Below are 21,575 nucleotides of genomic sequence, written 5' to 3' on the forward strand. Positions count from 1 at the left end.
CCCCCCGGGTATTTCCTTAGCGTGCCGTGCCGAGTGGCCAGGCTAGGGATTCTGTAGGCTTTTTGCCTTCCTCTGGGCATAAAGCAGGGATCATTGGGGAGAGAGGTAATTGTGAATTTCCTGCCTTGTGGGGGGGGGGAGGTTGGGATCACTTCCAGCTCTATGGTTTCTATACTTCAGTTGTACAAGGGAAGATCTGTGATTCATGCAGACTTCCCTTAATCTGGGGCCTGCCTCGCTGCACCCCATGAAGTTCTAAAGGATCCCCAACCGTCAGTTGCAGCTTTTGGAAAAAGTAGTTATGTGAAAGGGCTGCAAAAGCAAAGGAGAAATGGGAAAGGTCTGTTCTGTGAGCAGAGCTTGACTTAGGTTAACCAAACGGTTTGTCTCAGGGCAGCAGAAGAGCTCATGGCAGAAGTGAGATATAAACCAGAGACTTCAAGGCATACGACAACTCACAGTGCAGTCCTAGGAAGAGGCTGGGGTAACTCAGCAGAGAATTACCATGGGAAGATCTTAACATTCAATACAGCTGGACCTATGTCAAGGTAGAAAAATTGCTTTCTCCTAGTAGGCAATGTATGCATGTGTAGCTTTAAGTGAGCCCTGAAGAACTAATTTCTGTTCTTCCCTCCACCACAAGGGCTGCTTAGCTAGGCGTTTTCACACATGCTAAATAATGCAGTTTCAATCTACTTTTTGCAAGTGGATTTTGCCATTTCACATAGTAAAATCCTGCTGCAAGATGCAATCAAACTGGATCGAAAGTATGTTTTTTAGAGTGTGTGAAACCGCCCCTTAGGAGGGGCATCAGTTGGGAGGAAAATGTTCTGCCTTTTAAAATGTTTGTTGAAGATTACCATGTTATTTACCGAGTGGTGTTAGTTGCCTCCACGCCATGAAAAGCTTTGCCTGCCAATGCCCACACATTTAGGTACTGTGAAAGGGACAGGCCCATTTTCTCCAGGCTTGTTGGCAACCCTAGCACTCACTTGGGTCCTGTTTAGTGTTATTTTAGTCTCTCTCGGTGTATTAAATTCTCCATTTCTCCAGCTGGAAGCAATAAAGAAACCAGTTGCTGAAGCTAGAGATTCCAACTCCGGGTTAGGAAATTCCTGGAAATTTGAGGGCAGAGCCTGGAGAGGGGGGTGTTTAGAAAGGGGAGGGTCCTTAGTAGGGTGTAGGGTTCCCAACCTCCAGGAGGTGGCTGGAGATCTCCTTCTATTACAACTGAAGTCCAGGTGACAGAGATCAGTTCACCTGGAGAAAAGGGCCACTATGGAAGGTAAACTATGGCATTATACCCCATTGACATCCCTCCCCTCCCCAAACCTTGACCTTCTCAGGCTCCATCCTCATAATCTACAAGTGTTTCCCCACATGGAACCGGCAACCATAGGTCCCTGCCACACGGCAGGGAAAAGGACGGCTGAACTGCGGCTAATCTGAGCTGCACCAAAGTTGAGACGCCGTGGCGGGATCCCACAGACCCCCCGAGCCGCGGCACGGCACTCCCCGGCACGATCAGATGCCGGGGAGGAAGAGTCGGATGGAAGGGGGAGTCCGCCAAACTGCGCATGCTTAAGCATGCGCAGTACGGCCGGGGGCCGGGATGCGCTGGAGCAAGGACACGCCGGCCGATCCCACGGCCCGGCTTGAGGCGCTCTACTGGAAAGAACCACCTAGGTAGGTGGTTCTTTTTTAGTGCGCGTTTTCGGCGGTAGGGACGGATCAGGGACGGGCAGGCAATGATTCCCAGATCTTGCCGTGGGATCGCGCCTGTTTGCTCCGCTCCCCTTCCGTCCCCCTCCCGGCCTAAAACGCCTCGTATGAACAGGGCCCTAGTTAGGTATAATACCACAGAGTCCACTACAAGTGTGCAGGGGGGGGAAATCAGCTTTATGCAGATTCGGGTCCACTGGATCCGAAAAATATCGGTATTTCCTGATATTCCCGAATCCCAATATCGGTATGATATTGGGATTCAGGTAAATAATTGGGAAACTTGAAATTATTTGGCCCTTCAACCATGGAGTCATGCCGTCATGGCAGCACATCTCCATAAGTAAAAGGAAGTTAAATGCCTTCATTTGCAGAGGCATGCCTCCAAGGCAGCGTGACTCCAGAAGTGAAGGGAATGCAATAAAAAATTTTCAAATGCATTCCCTTCACTTCTGGGGTCACACCACCTTCTTTAAGCCATGCTGCTGCAGCTGCAGCAGTGTGACTAGGCAATACATGGGCCAGAAGAGGAATCAGATTGTCTAAGCTGCATTTGGCTGAATAAATACCCGAAAAATTGGGGTATTTATTTGCTTCGGTTTATAGCCAACGCACAACCCTAGAGTCCACCCACAGAGCAGCCATTTTCTCCAGGGCAATTTATCTCTGTAGTCTGGAGATCAGCTGTAACTCCTACCTGGAGATTGGCAACCCTAGTTGAAGTGGTAGCAACATGGAAATGCCTGGGAGGAGCCAGGAATTGGGGAAGGGCATCACACTCACTTCCTAGTTTCTCTTCAGTGGGGCCTGAGCGGAGTGGGAAAGGCCACAGTCTGAGAGAGCACTGTAAGTAAGCTGTTTCCCATATGAAGAAAATGTTTTCGGAAGTAGGTATGTGCATATGGAGCTGCAGTGGCTCAAGTGGTTAAGACGCTGAACTGCAGGCTGTGGAAGGTCGGTAGTTCAGCAGTTCGAGACCCGAGTGTGCCACATGACGGAGTGAGCTCCCGTCTCTAGTTCCAGCTCCTGCCAACCTAGCAGTTTGAAAGCAAGAAATTGCAAGTAGATAAAGAGGTACCACTTCGGTGGGAAGGTAACAGCGTTCCGTGCGCCTTGGTGTTTAGTCATGCCGGCCACATGACCACGGAAACGTCTTCGGACAGCGCTGGCTCTTCGGCTTTGAAACGGAGATGAGCACCGCAACCCTAGAGTCGGACTCGACTGGCTTTTGAGCAAGGGAACCTTTACCTTTTACCTTATGTGCATATGGAAGAGATTTGATGTGCCCAGAGTGCAGGTCGTATCTCTCCTTCTCCCCTTCCTACTCAGTTTTATTCACAATAAAATGGTCCATGTTGGATCTTTTTAGGCTGGATCTAATACAAACAATCAGTAAGATAACAGGATACAGAGCCCGTCTGGTGTAGTGGTTAAGTGCGTGGACGCTAATCTGGGAGAACCGGGTTTGATTCCCCACTTCTCCACTTGCAACTGCTGGATGACCTTGGGCAAGCCATTGTTCTGTCAGAGCTGTTCTTGAAACAGCAGTTCTTGAAAGAGCTCCCTCAGCCTCGCCTACCTCACAGGGTGTCTGTTGTGGGGAGGGGAAGAGAAAGGCATTTGTAAGCCACTCTGAGACTCCGAGTGAAGGGTGGGATATAAATCAATCTCTTCTTCCTCTCTTCCTCAATTCAGGTTCAAAAGTTTACATGATAAGAGGACGGAACGAGTACATTTTAAAAGTTAACTAAAATATCAGTAAGCCTACTATCAGAGTTACATCAGTCCTCTAAACCCAGTCAGCCATCAGATAGTTTCAGGACTTGTTCATGGTGTTCTAGTGCACACGGGATGAATCTTACCACTGTTTCTGTAGTCCATAAATAAGTTAGCCAAATAAAGTTTGTTCCAAGGGTTTGTTCAAGCACTCAGGAGTGTTTTATTTTTGCAAAGATAGTAGGAACATACTTTGAAACAGAAGCTGACAGCATCTCTTGTGCATTGGCCACAGAACAGAACTGGAGCAGGAGAGGTCAGGTCACCCCCACTCACCGGGCCTCAAAGCCAACCACACAAGTCAGCCCAGTGGTACATCTAGCCCTATCAGGTCTGTCTACTCTGGCTGGGCAGTGGCGCTTGTCACGCAAAGTATGCACAATGCCGCTGAGCCACAATTTGTCCTTGTAGCTAGCTGATCTCTCATTCCCACTTTGAACACAATAGTGAAGAACAACAGGACTGTGCTATGCAGCAGGACAAGCCTGACCTGGTGTTGCAATCTCTCCCCATCTCCACAACATGATCCAAGTTTCCTACGGTTGATAAATACCAGAATCCTTTCCCCCCCCACACACACACACAAATTGGGCTCCCTTTTGATCAGGGGAGGGGGAAGAAAAGAGACACGTTTTTCCATCGGCCCTTGAACTCCTTCTTCATTCTGACTCTTTCTCCCTTTTGGAACCGGCACATCCTGCTTATGATGAATGGAACGGAGGCCAGAGAGAAGGGGAGGGGGGCAGATGAGGAGATTTGATAGATGACAGCGAGAGGATTGTGTCTAAACACATCATCGTTCAGGCGAAGATGTGGCCAGAAATTAGAAATAGAAGACAGGAAATGGAAAACGATATTTGTCTTGTTCTCTTTCCGCATTCCTTGGGATCTGTAGACGTCTTTCGCAAGTGTGTTCTGCAGCACTCTCCTGGGGGCAGTTCCGTGGCCCTTATTATGTTTGTGAGAAGAACTCGTACATGATGGCCAACCCATGTGCAGCCTCAAGACAGTGCCATGGGCACATTATGCATTGACCCTTTCTCTGTGAGTCGCAGACTGCTCCCTGAGGCTGCCCACTCTGGGACCGCAGTGTTGGATTCCCCGACTCCCAAAAAAAAAACCAGCCTGGAAAGTTAGACGAAGAACTGAATTTGGAGCATGTAGAATCTAGAGCATGAGAATATTTAATATTCCCTGGAAACTTGGTGGAAAACTTAAAATCAATGGCTCATGGGGTTGTTTTCTTCCCCAGGTTTTTTCCCTATTCATGGTAATTGGCTGTTCTTTGGGGACATTGTTTACTAAGATGCATGTGACAATGTCCTGAAAGAAAAAAGGTTGTAGAACTACTTCTCTGTATTTTCTGCCTCCCACCCACCCTTGCAGGGGAAGGCAATGGCAAACCACTTCTGCTTCTCACTCAACATGGTAATTTCTTTCAACTATTTCAGATCTCGATATACCAAAATCTACTAAAGAATTAATAGCCACATTATTGATTGCAGCAAAAACAGCTATAGCTGCTAAATGGAGAAAGAAGGCAGGGCCTTCCATAAATATGTGGCGTAACAAGATATGGAATCTCTCTATATAATAGTTCTGTTTTGGTCATGGACTCTCCTGAACATTCCACATGCTCCCAAATCAGTTGGCTCCCTGATCTGTCACTCAGAAGCTGTCCCTATCCACTGGCTGCGTTGCCTGAGTCTCACCTCCAATATTCTAAACAGTTTGCTGTTCGTCTCTCCCCAATAGCCAGTCGGAACACAGAGGTCATCTGCATATGCAGCCTGATTGGCCTTTGCCTCTACCATCCTAAACAGTTTGTTGTTGCTCTTAGGAGTCTTAGGCTGCCAAGAGATCCAGGAAAATGGACAGGGTCCAGGAGGTCCAGGAAACGTAACCAGACTGGAATGGATCGAAACAATCAAGCCAAAATGTAAGAAGAGTTGTTTTTATACCCCACTTTTCTCTACCCCGAAGGAGTCTCAGAGTGGCTTACAATCGCCTTCCCCTTCCTCTCCCCACAACAGGCACCTTGTGAGGCAGGTGGGGCTGAGAGAGCTCTGAGAGAGCTGTGACTGGCCCAAAGTCACCCAGTAGGCTTCAAGGGGAAGGAGTCGGGAATCAAACCCGGCTCTCCAGATTAGAAACCGCCACCCTTAACCACCACACCATGCTGGCTCTCTAAATGTAAAATATTCAGAAGGCTGGATAACTTGCCAAAACTACTGAGTTGGCCCAGGGATGAGAGCCCAGTTTCCAAGGGGTGGTTTATACTTTCCCTGTCCCCCTTTTTTCGTTGACTCATACAGACACCCTATTTTAACAACATAAGAAGGAGTTGATTGTCTCTCTAGACTCTTCCATAGAAAGGTTAAGCAGCTTATTTTGGTTGACAAGTAAAATGTTGTAAAAGTGTAATAGTTGCACACAAGTCCAGGGGGAGAGAAATGCTAGGCTGCTTCTCCCGGTGAGAGAGATGGAGTGGTTTTATCTGGGAAAGACTCAGTAAACAGTGGGATACCTGGTTCCTTTGCTACTGGCCTTCACAGTGCTGACAGGGATACTGGAAGCATAGAGGTCGCACCATTGATTTATACAGGGGCATTGTGATACTGGCTGATTTGTTTTCAATTCCCTTCCTAATAATCCCCAGCATAGTCCCTACATTTCCCCAGTCTGGTCTGGTCCCCCTTGACTCACACCTGAAGATAAGGTCAGGAGTCTCCCTTGATCCCCTCACCGACCCTTAATCTGTTGTGTCTAAAGTGTCATCAAGTCGCAGCTGAGTTATGGCAAACCCAGCAAGGGGCTTTCACAGCAAGTGAGAAGCAGAAGCAGTTTGCCATTGCCTTCCCCTGCATTCTTCCTTGGTGGTCTCCTTTCCAAGTACCAATCCTGCTTAGCTTCTGAGATCTGAGGAGATTGGTCGGTCTGTACCATGCCACTTTCCCTCCTGTAGTTTGGTGTAGTGGTTAGGAGCGTGGACTCTAATTTGTGAGAACCGGGTTTGATTCCTCCACATGCAACTGCTGGTGTGACCTTGGGTCAGTCACAAGTTCTTTCAGACCTGTTCTCTCAATGGAAGTTCTTGGGAGAACTCTCTCAGCCCCACCTACCTCACAAGGCGTCTGTTGTGGGGAGGGGAAGGGAAAGGAGATTGTAAGCTGCTCTGAGACTCCTTTCGGGTAGTGAAGGGTGGGGTATAAATCCAATCTCTTCTTCTTCTTCTGATCCCTAACCTACTGCCTCCCTAACACAGGATCCCTAACCTGCTGTCTAACACAGGATACCTAGTTCTATCCCTAGCCCATCCCTACTTCTCAGATGCACCCTGACAACCTGACCAAGTTCTTCATCTTCTAAGCTACCTCTCACAACTTCTTCCCCCCATCCCCCAACAGCAAGGATCCATGGACTCTCATTGGCAGAACACCTTTGCCTGTGTTACTGCTTTACAAGAAGATTAAAAATCCGTTTTGATCTATGTGACGGAAGAAGAAGACAACGTTGGATTTATACCCTGCCCTTCACTACTCGAAGGAGTCTCTGAGCGGCTTACAATCCCTTTCCCTTTCCCTCCCCACAACAGACACCCTGTGAGGTAGGTAGGGCTGAGAGAGCTCTTTTGAGAACTGGTTATGAGAGAACCGCTGAATTTATGACTGACCCAAGGTCATACCAGCAGCTGCCTGTGGAGGTGGCGAATCAAACCCAGTTCTCCCAGTATAGCACAAACTAGCCCTTTTGTCTTTCTTTCAACAACCAGAGAACATAAGAACATAAGAGAAGTCAATGTTGGATCAGGCCCATCCAGTCCAACACTCTGTCACACAGTGGCCAAAAATACCAGGAGCCATCAGGAGGTCCAGCAGTGGGGCCAGGACACTAGAAGCCCTCCCACTGTTGCCCCCAACCAGCACTAAGAATACAGAGTATCACTTGCCCCACAGTTCCTATCTATACCTTGTAGCTAATATCCACTGATGGACTTCTGCTCCATATGCTTATCCAATTCCCTCTTGAAGCCATCCATGCTTGTAGCCCCCGCCACCTCCTGTGGCAGTGTATTCCAAGTGTTAATCACTCTTTGGGTGAAGAAGGACTTCCTTTTATCTGTTCTAACCCGACTGCTCAGCAATTTCATGGAGTGCCCACAAGTTCTTGTATTGTGAGAAAGGGAGAAAAGTACTTCTTTCTCTACCTGCACTATCCCATGCATAATCTTTAAACCTCAATCATGTCATCCCTCAGCCGTCGTTTCTCCAAGCTAAAGAGCCCTGAGCGCTTTAACTTTTCTTCATAGGGAAAGTGTTCCAACCAGTGTTCCCTCTAAGCTGAGTTAGTGTGAGCTAGCTCACAGTTTTTTTAGCCTCCAGCTCACACATTTTTGTCTCAGCTCAGGGAGGAGGGCTCCATAGCAAACTGATTGCAGTAGCCCAATCACTCGCTCACAACTTTAATGCCAGTAGCTCACAAAGTAGAATTTTTGCTCACAAGACTGCGCGGCTTAGAGGGAACATTGGTTCCAACCCTTTTATCATTCTAGTTGCCCTTTTCAGCACTGTTTCCAGTGCTATAATATCCTTTTTAAGGTGTGGTGACCAGAACTGTACACAGTACTCCAAATGAGGTTGTACCATCGATTTATACCGAGGCATTATGATACTGGCTGATTTGTTTTCAATTCCCTTCCTAATAATCCCCAGCATAGTGTTGGCCTTTTTTATTGCAGTCGCACACTGTCTTGACATTTTCATTGAGTTATCTACTCCGACTCCAAGATCTCTCTCTTGGTCAGTCTCTGCCAATTCAGACCCCATCAACGAGCATCACTGTGCACTTGGCCACATTGAACCCCATTTGCCACGTTGATGCCCACTCACCCATCCTCGACAGATCCCTTTGGAGTGCCTCACAATCCTCCCTGGTTTTCACCACCCTGGACAATTTTGTGTCATCCGCAGATTTAGCCACTTCACTGCATAATCCCAACTCCAAATCATTTATTAACAAGTTAAAAAGCATCGGACCCAGTACTGATCCCTACGGTACCCTACTGCTTACTACCCTCCACTGAGAAAATTGCCCATTTATACTCACTCTCTGTTTCCTATTAATTAGCCAGTTTTTGATCCACAAAAGGACTTGTCCTTTTATCCCGTGACTATTGAGCTTACTTAGGAGCCTTTGATGAGGAACTTTATCAAAAGCTTTCTGACAGTCCAATCCAATCCAAATACCTTTATTGACATAAAAAGAAAAAAGGTACAACATGGCCAGTTTACAGAAAATTACAATTATAGAAACCATCAAACATCACATAAAAGAGCTAGACTTTTGCTCCCTGATTGTTATGGCAACCAGAAGGTACCTTGCAACTGAACTTGTAATGTGAGAACATTGGTTAGATAGTAAAAGAGATACTAACTTTGCCTCAGATTTACCATGAAAGTTAGACACAAAAGTTTAATTATACAGTCCTGCACTTCCTCATAAAAATCACAATGAAGTAGAACATGGGCTACCGTTCCTGGGTACCTTCCTTTACATGGGCAAAGTCTTTCTTGATAGGGAGTGTTGGCAAACCTCCCAGACAATACCACTGAGGGTACTTTCTGGAAGTCAAGGTGAACAACATCCAGGGCTTTTTTTGTAGAAAAGCCCAGCATAATAGGCCACACCCAACAGCAGAAATTCATTAGCCTATTAGGCCACACCCAACAGTATAGCTCATTAGCATATTAGGCCACACCACCATGCCTTCCCTTGGCTTGCCCAGGCGCCCCGCGGCTGCAGGGAGCCCGGGCAAGCCAGCCCTTGGACAGGCCAGGAAAGGAACAGGGGGGCATTTAAATGCCTCCCCGATCCTTCCAGGGGGGCCCTGGCCCACCCGCCTCGGAGTCGCCGGGAGGGGGTTGCTCTCTAGGCCTTCCCTCTGTAGCCACGCATATAAAGGTTTGGGCTGTAGTGGGCGTGGCCAACTCTGAAGCCAGCCAGAACTCCGTCCCTGTGCGTTCCTGCCCAAAAATAGCCCTGACAACATCTATTGGGTCCCCCTTGTCCACATGTTTGTTCACTCCCTCAAAGAACACTAACAGGCTAGTGAGACGAGTTCTTCCCTTACAGAACCCATGCTGAGTCTGCCACAATAGTTTTTGTTCAGTGCAGAAATGAAATAAATATTCATAATGTACCAAAGTTTCTGATTTCACTATTTTTTTAAAATTAGAAACAGAGTGGTAGTTGTAAAACCTACAAGATGATGATTTCACTAGCTACATTCTAAATGTGCCTGTGCATTTTGAAATTGTATCTCAGAATCCAAAATTCAGGCATCACAACCAGATGCAATTTAACTCAAACATTCATACCCTGCATCTGGAAAATTGGTTGAGCCAAACATAGAAGTTCCCATTTTGTGTCCCTCCATTCAAGCAACAGCATTTTAACAGCTCACATCACACGTGGAACACATGGCAAATTGTCTAAACAATATATGGTTGTACTGAAGCTTTTTGAAACAAAATCATGGCTTTTGAAGAGTTAGCAATATTAAATATTATTATAATGCTTATTAAACATTTGTAAAGTTCTATAAGCTGCACACTTTCCCCACTTCACTGCTAAACATATGTCTTTCTTCTTAAAAGCACTTTAGCCAACTTTGCCCAGTTCTCTGCAATGTTTTTTTTCTTCTTTTCTTTTTTTAACGGTGTTAGATTCAGATTATGCAAGTGGATAAAACTGCTGCAGCATCTCGATAGGGTTCACTGCAAACATTTAACACTGATTAAATTTAAACTGCAACCACATGCTGCATGAGAGATCCCTAAACCTTCCCAGACTGAAACCAAATGCTTCATTCATCCAGTGATGCTGGCTGGGAAGAGCATTTGTGGAAGGGAATGTGCAGGTCATGCCAACCGCTTCTCTTGGGAGTATCTGCTGGTTGAAGATATGGAGTGGGTGAGATTTGTTCATTGATTTAGAGCTCTTTATGTTCACGGTGCTTTAGAGAACAACAACAAATAGATGGGTGGGTCCCTGCCCCGAGGAGCTTGTAGTCAGGTAATTGACATAGAGGAAACAAAACGGAGGTAAGGAAGACACATGCAATCCACAACCTCTCTGTTCTTTTCTCTGTTCTCTATTGTATTCATGGTGTAGTGGTAGGATTCCCAGGTCGGATTTTTCGGCCAGCAGGGGGTGGGAGGGAGCCTTCCAGGAGTGGGGGGGGGGCAACATTGCTGGCGCAATGACATCACGTGGAAGTGACAGCATCACGCTGGGACATCGTGCAGTGATGCTCTAGCACAGGGGTGGCCAAACTGGCTCAACTTAAGAGCCACATAGAATTAACATCAGATGTTTGAGAGCCGCAAGACATGAGCAAATACTACAGACATGTTTTTGCTTTAAAATTATGCAAATTTGCTTTTTATTAACATTAAATGAGACTGCCAAAAACAAAAACAGAAGGGATAAAAACAGATATTGATAGTATTTATTTGTCCAGTGATATTTGTTTGCTAATGATATGTATCTGTCTAAGAGAGAGAGAAACAGAGAGAGAGGTGGAAAGAAAGAATGAAAGAGGTGGAAAGAAAGAGAGAAAAAGAGAGAGCCAGAGAACCAAGAAAGCAAATAGATGGGAGGGAGGGGGAAGGAAGGAAGGAAGAGTGGGAGGGAGAAAAAGTATGCCTCCCCTTTGCTTCCCCAGCTATCCTGCCAGGAGCCACACATACGTGTGAAAGAGCCGCATGTGGCTCCCGAGCCACAGTTTGGCCGCCCCTACATTTGGCCAAAACTCTATTGAAAGTGGGAGTGGCCATGTGGGGCTTTTGGTTTTTGATTGGCTCTGCAGATTTTTCTAAAGGGCTGCTTTGGCGGCAGTTGCCGCCACAGCAAAAGGATTTTCAGTATGACTGAAGGCAAGATGTGGCAGCCATTTTGTGCCTGGGCCCACCACGCTGTGTCAGAATTCCAATGGTGCCCGCCAGCTGAAAAATGTCGGGAACACTTGGGTTACAGTGTTGGACTAGGATCTATGAGAACCAGGTTCAAACCCCCACTCTGCTAGCAGAGCAAACTGGGTGACGCTGGGCCAGTCATTCTCTGTTGGCCTAACCTACCTCATCGGGTTGTTGTTGTGAGGCTACACTGGCAGAGAGGGAAAAGATGATGTATGCCACTCTGGGTATGCATTGGTGAGAAAAGTGGGGTATAAGTGTATAAATAAACAAATACATAATAAATAGAAAGAACATGTTTCCCCCAAATGACCTGCAGATATAGTCTCAAGTCATTTTCTTGTTTGTCTTCAGATGTTTATCCAAGGTTGTAATCAACCCTCTTCACTAGGTGGGACTGGCATGACCCCAAGGGATTCAAAGAAATCAACAATTTAACAGAAACAGCACTGATCCTGTTCCCAAGTGCGACTTTCTCTGTTGTCTCTGCCGTGCACATACTGGGATCATTTCAGTTAGATACAACTTTTATTTATTTATACTGAACATTTTTCTAAAATAAACATGACCATTTCAAAAGGACAAAATAAATGCGATGGTGAGGATGGTTACAGCCCTAAGTTTTCCCTTGAAAACTTCTATAAACGGGCCTTCAGGACCACCTTTCCCCAAATGCTCTAGGAGTAGAGAGGAAAACCAAGGAGGAAGACAGGGGCTGTCCATAAGGAGGTAAAAGTGATCATTTTAAAAAGCGTTTGCATTTGTGCCTAACATGTCCTTCCTCACAGTCACAGAGGAACCCTTGATAAGACCTCGCAAGGAACCAAGACCTGCTCTTGGAGAGCCAGTTTGGTGTAGTGGTTAAGTGTGCGGACTCTAATCTGGGAGAAACGGGTTTGATTCCCCACTCCTCCACTCGCACCTGCTGATGTGACCTTGGGTCAGTCAAAAGCTCTGGCACAGCTGTCCTTGAAAAAGAGCAGTTTGTGTCAGAGTTCTCTCAGCCCCACCCACCTCACAGGGTGTCTGTTGTGGGGAGGGGAAGGGAAAGGAGTTTGTAAGCCGCTCTGAGACTCCAAGTGAAGGGCGGGGTATAAATCCAATCTCTTCTTCTTCTTCTGCTCTTGAATGTCACTTGAATACCGAGACGAGAGAAGTCTCGAGAGAGGTGACGAGAGAGGAGGTCCTAAAACTGATAGACAACTCAAAAACTGATAAATCACCAGGCCCAGATGGCATACATCCGAGAGTTCTGAAAGAACTCAAATGTGAAGTTGTGGATCTCCTGACAAAAATATGTAATCTCTCCTTAAAATTTGCCTCCATTCCTGAGGACTGGAAGGTAGCAAATGTCACTCCCATCTTTAAAAAGGGTTCCAGAGGAGCTCCAGGAAATTACAGGCCAGTCAGTCTGACGTCGATACCGGGTAAATTGGTGGAAACCATTATTAAGGAAAGAATTAGTAGGCACATAGATGAACAAAACCTATTGAGGCAGACTCAGCATGGGTTCTGTAAGGGAAGATCTTGTCTCACAAACCTGTTAATGTTTTTTGAGGGGGTGAACAAACATGTGGACAAGGGGGATCCAATAGATATTGTTTTCCTTGACTTCCAGAAAGCTTTTGATAAAGTTCCTCATCAAAGGCTCCTAAGTAAGCTCAAAAATCATGGGATAAAAGGACAAGTCCTTTTATGGATCAAAAACTGGCTAATTAATAGAAAACAGAGAGTGAGTATAAATGGGCAGTTCTCCCAGTGGAGGGGGGTAAGCAGTGGGGTACCACAGGGATCAGTACTTGGTCCACTGCTTTTTAACTTGTTCATTAATGATTTGGAGTTGGGAGTAAGCAGTGAAGTGGCTAAATTTGCGGATGATACAAAGTTGTTCAGGGTGGTGAAAACCAGTGAGGATTGTGAGGCACTCCAAAGGGATCTGTCAAAGATGGGCGAGTGGGCATCAACATGGCAAATGGGGTTCAATGTGGCCAAGTGCAAGGTGATGCACATTGGAGCCAAAAATCCTAAATATAAATACACGTTGATGGGGTCTGAACTGGCAGAGACTGAGCAAGAGAGAGATCTTGGAGTTGTAGTGGATAACTCACTGAAAATGTCGAGACAGTGTGTGACTGCAATAAAGAAGGCCAATGCTATGCTGGGGATTATTAGGAAGGGTATTGAAAACAGATCAGCCAATATCATAATGCCCCTATATAAATCAATGGTGCGACCTCATTTGGAATACTGTGTGCAATTCTGGTCACCACACCTTAAAAAGGATATTATAGCTTTGGAAAAAGTGCAGAAAAGGGCAACTAGAATGATAAAGGGGTTGGAACACTTTCCCTATGAGGAAAGGTTAAGGCGCTTAGGGCTCTTTAGCTTGGAGAAACGACAACTGAGGGGTGACATGACTGAGGTTTATAAGATTATGCATGGGAAAGAGCAGGTAGAGAAAGAGGTACTTTTCTCCCTTTCTCCCAATACAAGAACTCATGGGCACTCCATGAAATTGCTGAGCGGTCGGGTTAGAACGGATAAGAGGAAGTACTTCTTCACCCAAAGAGTGATTAACACTTGGAATTCACTGCCACAGGAAGTGGTGGCGGCTACAAGCATGGACGGCTTCAAAAGGGAATTAGATAAGCATATGGAGCAGAGATCCATCAGTGGCTATTAGCCACAAGGTATAGATAGGGGCTCTGGGGCAAGTGATGCTCTGTCATCTTGGTGCTTGGGGGGGTCAACAGTGGGAGGGCTTCTAATGTCCTGGCCCCACTGGTGGACCTCCTGATGGCACCTGGTATTTCTGGCCACTTTGTGATACAGTGTGTTGGACTGGATGGGCCTTTGGCCTGATCCAACATTGGCATCTCTTATGTTCTTATGTTCTTACCGCTGGCACAGACTGCGCGAAGACAAGAGAGGTAGCCAGAGGGGCAAAGAAGTTGGGAGACCTGCCAATTAGGGGAATCAGCTGGCTACCAAAAAGAATGCTGAAGGGCCCTGGGTAGAATGATCTGTCAAGGAAAAAGACAGGGTTGATGGATGAGACCTTTGATGGACGAGACACACATCCAGACACATTGGATCCACATCCAGACGAGAAACACATCCAGAACAATTTGGAGAGCGTCTGCAGTTACCGTGAGAGATTATCCATGGCCTACTGTGAAAACGTTTAGCAATTGCACATCACAATAGTAACATTGACCACTGAGGAAGGCCCTAAGGGGCCGAAACGTGTATGGTCTATTGGTCATAAGATACACCCATCAATCGTATGTGTGAAACTATCAGCTCTGTGTGCAAAAAGTTTTAAGAGTCTGATATTTGGATAATTTCTTTTAACCTGTTTTATCCTTTATTATTTGTATTTTTATAATAACTTATTTTGTTAGCTTGACCTTCATATATCATAACTCTACACTATATCCTTCTGAGCACCCTCCCTTCCCCAAACCCTACCATTCCAGCCTCCGCCCCCAAATCTCCAGTGGTTTCCCAAGCCAGTGTTGGCAACCCTAGAAAAAGAGGTGTAGTCTGATATCCAAGAAAGGCCCAATGGGAAATCCTAAAGTGTGTTTATTCAGAAGTAAGTCCCCGTTGCTTTCAACGCGATCTCATGTGCGAGTAAGAAGCACGTCCTTCGCCTCGCACTTCAGGACCCTGTAAATCTGTCCCAAAAATATCACCGAGAGCCATCAGGAGTTCTGCGGCCCCCCTGGCGTGCGGAGCTGCGCTCTGCTGTTCTTTCCACTCCTAGCCCTTTGTGGTTTGCTGAAAAATGGTGCTGGCTCAAGTCTAGGAACTCAATCTCTTATTGTACATTTTTACAAAAATTAATTTCGCAACGGGGCCTTGTTTGAAGGTTCGACAGACCGGACTCGGGGGCAACTTAGTGAGTAAGACTGGACGGCTCCCAAGGAAGGGAGCCAGACACATTCCCGTATCCCCAAGCCTACGCTGCGAGAACTGACGGGACGGCATGAGCGGATTCAGGCAAAGGACCGCCGTCTCCTTGTGCAAACTACTTTTCAGAATCAGGGACACAGGTGCCCGGGGACATTTTAAACTTAGTATAACAGGTACCTAGTATCTTCCAAAGTGGCCGTTTTCTTTGGGGGAATTGATCCCTATTGTCTGGGGATCAGTTGTAAAGCTGGGAGATCTCAAGGCCCCACCTGTCTCCATACAGACAGATAGAAAAAGAAGAGGAGATTGGATTTATACCCCGCCCTTCACTTGGAGTCTCAGAGTGGCGTACAAACTCCTTTCCCTCCCCCTCCCCACAACAGACACCCCGTGAGGTGGGTGGGGTGGGGCTGAGAGAGCTCTGACAGAAATTGCTCTTTTTCAAGAACAGCTCATTATCAGAACTATGGCTTGCCCAAGGCCATCCAGCCAGGTGCAAGTGGAGGAGTGGGGAAGCAAACCCGGCTCTCCCAGATTAGAATCCGCGCACTTAACCACTATACCAAACTGGCTGGCCCCCTGAGCAAAACATTGCCCCCCCCCCCTAGCAAAATGTTGCTAGCTACGGGGCTGGGTATACATATAGGGAATTAAAAATTTTAAAATATTCTGAGCACTGCTTGAGTAGGGGGTTGCCAACTCTAGATTGGGAAATTCCTGGAGATTTGCAGGTAGAGCCTGGGGAGGGTGGGGTTTGGGGAGGGGAGGGGAGGAACCTCTACAGGGTATAATGCCATACAGTCCACCCTCCAAAGCTCTGCATAGGGCTTCCCATGAGGTTGATCCAGAAAATGCAACTGGCCCAGAATGCAGCGGGGAGGGTTCCGACAGGACCGTCTCCAGCCAGTGCTCTTATCAGCTGCACTGGCTCCAGATTGAAGACCAGATCAAGTTCAATGTTCTGGTGCTGACCTTCAGAGCCCTTAATGGTCAGGGACCAGCATACCTCCAGGACTGCCTCTCCTGTTACGTCCCCTGTAGAGCGTTACGCTCAAGTACTTAAAATCTGCTGGTGGTCCCGGGCCCAAAGAGTGTCCAGCTATCCTCAACCAGGGCCCGGGCCTTTCTGGCCCTGAAGAAGAAGAAGAGATTGGATTTATACCCTGCCCTTCACTACCCGAGGGAGTCTCAGAGCGGCTTACAAACTCCTTTCCCTCCTCCTCCCCACAACAGACACCCTGTGAGGTAGGTGGGGCTGAGAGAGCTCTTGACAGAAACTGCTCTTTTTCAAGGACTGCTCTTATCAGAACTACGGCTTGCCAGAGGTCATCCAGCCAGGTGCATGTGGAGGAGTGGGGAATCAAACCCGGCTCTCCCAGATTAGAGTCTGCGCACTTAACCACTACACCAAAACTTCTTTTCCCCTACCCCTCCTCCCCCCCCCTTCCTTCCCTTCTATGTATGTTGTATATTGCCCCTCCGTGTGAACTGGTACACCATCTTGGATTTTATAGTAACTGTTTTGTTGTATTTATTGTTGATTTTTAGAAGGTTTTAAATTGTATATTTACAAAGCGTTGTCACCCGCTGTGAGCCGGTTCCGGGTCGCTGATCCTTGTAGTCTTGTGATAATTCCAGGAGCTCTCCAGGCCCCGCCTGAAAGTTGGCAACCCTAGCTTGGGGAAGGAAGGGCAGGCAACTTCCACACGATCAACGGAGATCAGGGAGTACCCTTCTCAGCCAACCCGCTTCCATGAGCCCAACAGATGGCGATTCTGAATTGGCTTTTCCCTCCGTTGTTTTACAAAAGCCACCTTGGAACAGAAATTCCCCTCTGCATTGCATGCCGCTTTTGCTCTCTTTGATCATCGGGTTTTATGGTACCTTCTGCATAGATTTAGGGCCGTTCAGGGGTGACTCTGCAGTCAGTATGGTGGCATTGCCCTGGGGTGTTTGAATGGGGTTTTGAGCAGCACCTTTTCCTCAGTGTTGAGAAAATGTGGGGTGAATGCAAGATGCAGAATCGCCCAGAGCAGGGGTGTCAAACGTGTGGCCCGGGGGCCAGATCAGCCCCCCCCCCTCTCGGAGGGCTTCTATCAGGCCCACAGTGGAACTGGCTGTCTTCTGCTGCTTCTTCCAGTTCTGCTGCTGCTGCGTCATCATAGGTTTGCAGCTTACAGATACACATCTGAACAGCATACTCAGGATTGCAACAGCACAGACATTTTGATGCAATTAATTCAGAGCAAGAGGTGTCAGTTATCAGACACTGTTAAATAAACAAAATATTGTAAGAGTGCTAATGTTTTAAGCACGTTTTTATTTTAAGTAAAAAAAACAAACCTTTGTGTTTGTGTCCTTTATAAAGTTTATATCTCTGCTACCTGGCATTATATTTTATGACACGCATGGCCCGGCCCAACAAGGTCTCATTTATGTCAGATCCGGCCCTCATAACAAATGAGTTCGACACCCCAGTCCAGAGATTCTGTGGCTGATTCTGCATTGGCTTTTCCCTCCGTTGTTTTACCAAACCCACCTTGGAACAGAAATCCCCCTCTGCATTGCATGCTGCTTTCACTTTCTTTGATCATAGGGTTTTATGGTACCCTCTACACTGCATGCCGCTTTCACTTTCTTTGATCACCGGGTTTTATGGGGAAGATGCTGCTCTGCATGAGAACCTGAAGAGCTGCTGCAGGTTAAAGGAGACAAACCAATAGTCAGACTTGGCGTATCTAGCAATGAGGGAGTGGGTTGAAGTCCAGGACAAGAGTAGGCTTTAGGGGTATTGTTCGTTTTAGAGCTGTAGATACGGACATTGGGCGATTCTGCATCCAGCATTCGCTCCACATTTTCTCAACTGGGAGGAAAAGGTGCCGCTCGAAACCATATTCAAATACCCTGGGGCAACGCCATACTGACTGCAAAGTCAACCCTGAACGGCCATAAATCGATGCAGAAGGTACCATAAAGCCCGATGATCAAAGAAAGTGAAAGCAGCATGCAATGCAGAGGGGAAGTTTGAGACGCGGCTTTGGAATGAGCACACGCAGGCTGACCCCCCTCGTGCCTCAGCGACACGTGAAACGATGGACCCGGCTGAGCTCAGCGTCTTGGCCCGCGTGCCCTTGTGTGGGCTGCACAGTTCAAGCATGCGAGCAAAGTTAAAATGCTACCACTTGCTGAATTTTATTCCAAACATCGCAGCTTCAGCTAGCAAACAAAGGAATCTGGCTCTTACACAGAAATATATGGCTACTGGCCCAGAGGCCCAAACAGATTATTTTTGGTTGGGACCTCTTCTTCTTTCCCCTTTGTGGGTTGGCAGCTTGAACCACTAGTAAGGGAAGGAGACGGGGAACAGAATCCTGTGTGTAAGGGGGGGGGGGAATTAACTTACTGCAAACAACTTAATCACTCCTTTGGCAATTCAGCCAGTGACCCAAGATCAACCCCTTTAACAAAGAAACAATCGAGTGCATTGAATGCTCCCTGCCGTCTGGAATGAAAACAGGCCGGGAGAAGAGTCATTAAACCTGAATAAACTGACCCAAAGTTCAACAAGCAGGCGAAAGACTAGAGATAAGGAGCCGGGACAAGCTTGGCAAATAAATACGTCAGGACCGCAAACAATGAAGACAGCAAGTGGTTTCAGGAAGAAGGATGTTCCTAGATGGACCCAGAAGTTAGAGGGCAAAGTCCTGTAAATATTGGCAGGGCTATTTTCCACAAGTACTTATCTCTGGTATGGATACAGTATAAGTGGAGTTCAGAGAGACGAGGCCACGTCTGAACAGGAGAAAAAAAGGCAGAGAGAGCAGGGTTGTCAACTCCAGTTGCAAAATCCCTGGAGATTTGGAGGCAGATCCCGGGGAGAGCAGGATTTGGGGAGAGGAGGGGCCTCAGCAGAGTATAAAGTCATAGACTCCACCCTCCAGAGCAGCCATTTTCTCCGGGGGAACTGATCTCTATAGTCTGGAGATCAGTTGTGAATCCTGTAAATCTCCAAGCCTCGCCTGGAGGTTGGCAACTCTAGAGCAGAGTGCTTAACCTTTCCCCAGACCTTCCCCAGTTCAAAATCACTCATCCCTGGCTGCTTTTTCAAGGAGGCAGAGATACGGGGTATGTGGAAGCCCTGAACTGTTCTCTGATTGGGTGGTGGAAGCCCTGAACTGTTCTCTGATTGGGTGGTGGAAGCCTTGAACTGTTCTCTGATTGGGTGATAAAGCAGCTTGGGGAGGATAATTTTGAGCTGAAACAGGCAGAGGAAAGAGGGAAAGACCTCCTCTGCCCACCTGTCCTGCCCAGGTGTTCCCTGATCCAGGCTACTTTGGTTTCAGAAAAGAACAAAACACGTGGAGGGGGGGGGGGAATCATGCAACCCCATATACCACATGACTCGAGCCTCAGTCTTGGACACTGGACAAGAAACGTCCACCAATCTGCCTCCCAATAGTAGGCCTAGACATGGACACATGAATCTGCCTCCAACTGAATCAGACCCTTGGTCCATCAAGGTCAGTATTGTCTACTCAGACTGGCAGCTGCTCTCCAGGGTCTCTGGTCTTTCACATCACACCTAGAGACGGAGAAAAGAGAGAAGAGATTGGATTTATACCCCACCCTTCACTACCCAAGGGAGTCTCAGAACGGTTTACAATCTCCTTTCCCTTCCCCTCCCCACAACTGACACCCTGTGAGGTCTGTGGGGCTGAGAGAGCTCTGAGAGAACTGCCCTTGAGAGAACGGCTCTGAAAGAACTTATGACTGACCCAGGGTCACACCAGCAGCTGCATGTGGAGGAGAGGGGAATCCAACCCATTTCTCCCACATTAGAGTTCACTCCTAACCACTACACACAACTGGCTCTCTACAACAAACCTACTACCTGATGCTTTAAACTGGAGATGCCAAGGATTGAACCTGGGACCTTCTGCATGCTAAACAGATGCTCTGTCACTGAGCCATGGCCCCTGCTACTGGGCCAGTTTGGAGACTTGCAGCTATTAGAGATTCCAGTTGTTGGTGCACACCGGGTCTCCCCCTGGAATTCCAGCACCGGGAAATTGGGCTAACATTTGCTTGACAGCCACTGCACATTTGGAGCACGCTTATGATAAATGGCTTGTCTGGATGGCTGTTCTCTAAGCAGCAGCCACAACAGTCAGAGATGCAGCAGACGGGGCAATGACAGTACGTATCCAGATTTTTAGTGTCAACTTACCCATGTCCATTTGGGACAAAAACCAAGATTGCCCAGAGACTGGTCCAATCTGAAGAAGCTGCACTTTGGGCTCAGTTCCTGCTCCTTGGAGCCAGGGCTTGCCAATCTTGGCTTGGGACACTCTTGCGATTTGGCGATGGTCCCTGGGAAAGGCAGAGTTTGAGGAGGGGAAGGAGCTCATCAGGGATATGATGCCACAGAGTCCGCCCTCCTAAGCTGCCCTCTACTCAAAGAGAACTGTTTGCTGTAGTTTGGAGATTTGTTGTAATTCCGGGAGAACTCCAGGCTGCACCTTGAGGTTGCTCACCCTACCTGGGCCTTTCTCCATCATCCTTCTTCATCCAATAAATTGCATAAAATAGGGGGTTGGGGAGCAGGGAAGGTTCCAAGGAAGTCACTGCAAGGACTAAGTCAGTTAAAGTCAAAGTTTGAGTCCAGTGGCACCTTTAAGACCAACAAAGTTTTATTCACGGTGTAAGCTTTCGTGTGGATGCACACTTGCTCAGATGCAGTGGAACAGAACCTCTTCAACCAGAGAGGCCAGATCGTCTTCAGACTCCATCCGGTGTCCAATACATTTACAGGACATTCAGCATATTTCCAGGAAGGTGCTCTAGTTAACTAAAATAAGTAATTAAACTATGAAGCTCACTGCCACTGGACACAAAGTTTGAGTCCAGTGGCACCTTTAAGACCAGCAAAGGTTACTTCTGGGCAGGGCTGTTTTGGGGCAGGAACGCACAGGAACGGAGTTCTGGCTGGCCCCCAAGCTGGCCATGCCCAGCAGGAACTCATTAGCATAACAGGCCACACCCAACAACAGAAACTCATTAGGATTGGCTACGTTAGGGGTGTGTGGCCTAACATGCAAAGGAGTTCCTGCTTCAAAAAAAGCCCTGGGTCTTGACTACAAACAAGATAAACAGAATAAGAAGCAAAAGGTGGGTGTGGCTGGA

The sequence above is a fragment of the Gekko japonicus genome, unplaced genomic scaffold (genome assembly GCF_001447785.1).
Source record: "Gekko japonicus isolate JY-2015 unplaced genomic scaffold, Gekko_japonicus_V1.1 scaffold201, whole genome shotgun sequence".
NCBI classification, from domain to species: Eukaryota; Metazoa; Chordata; class Lepidosauria; order Squamata; family Gekkonidae; genus Gekko; species Gekko japonicus.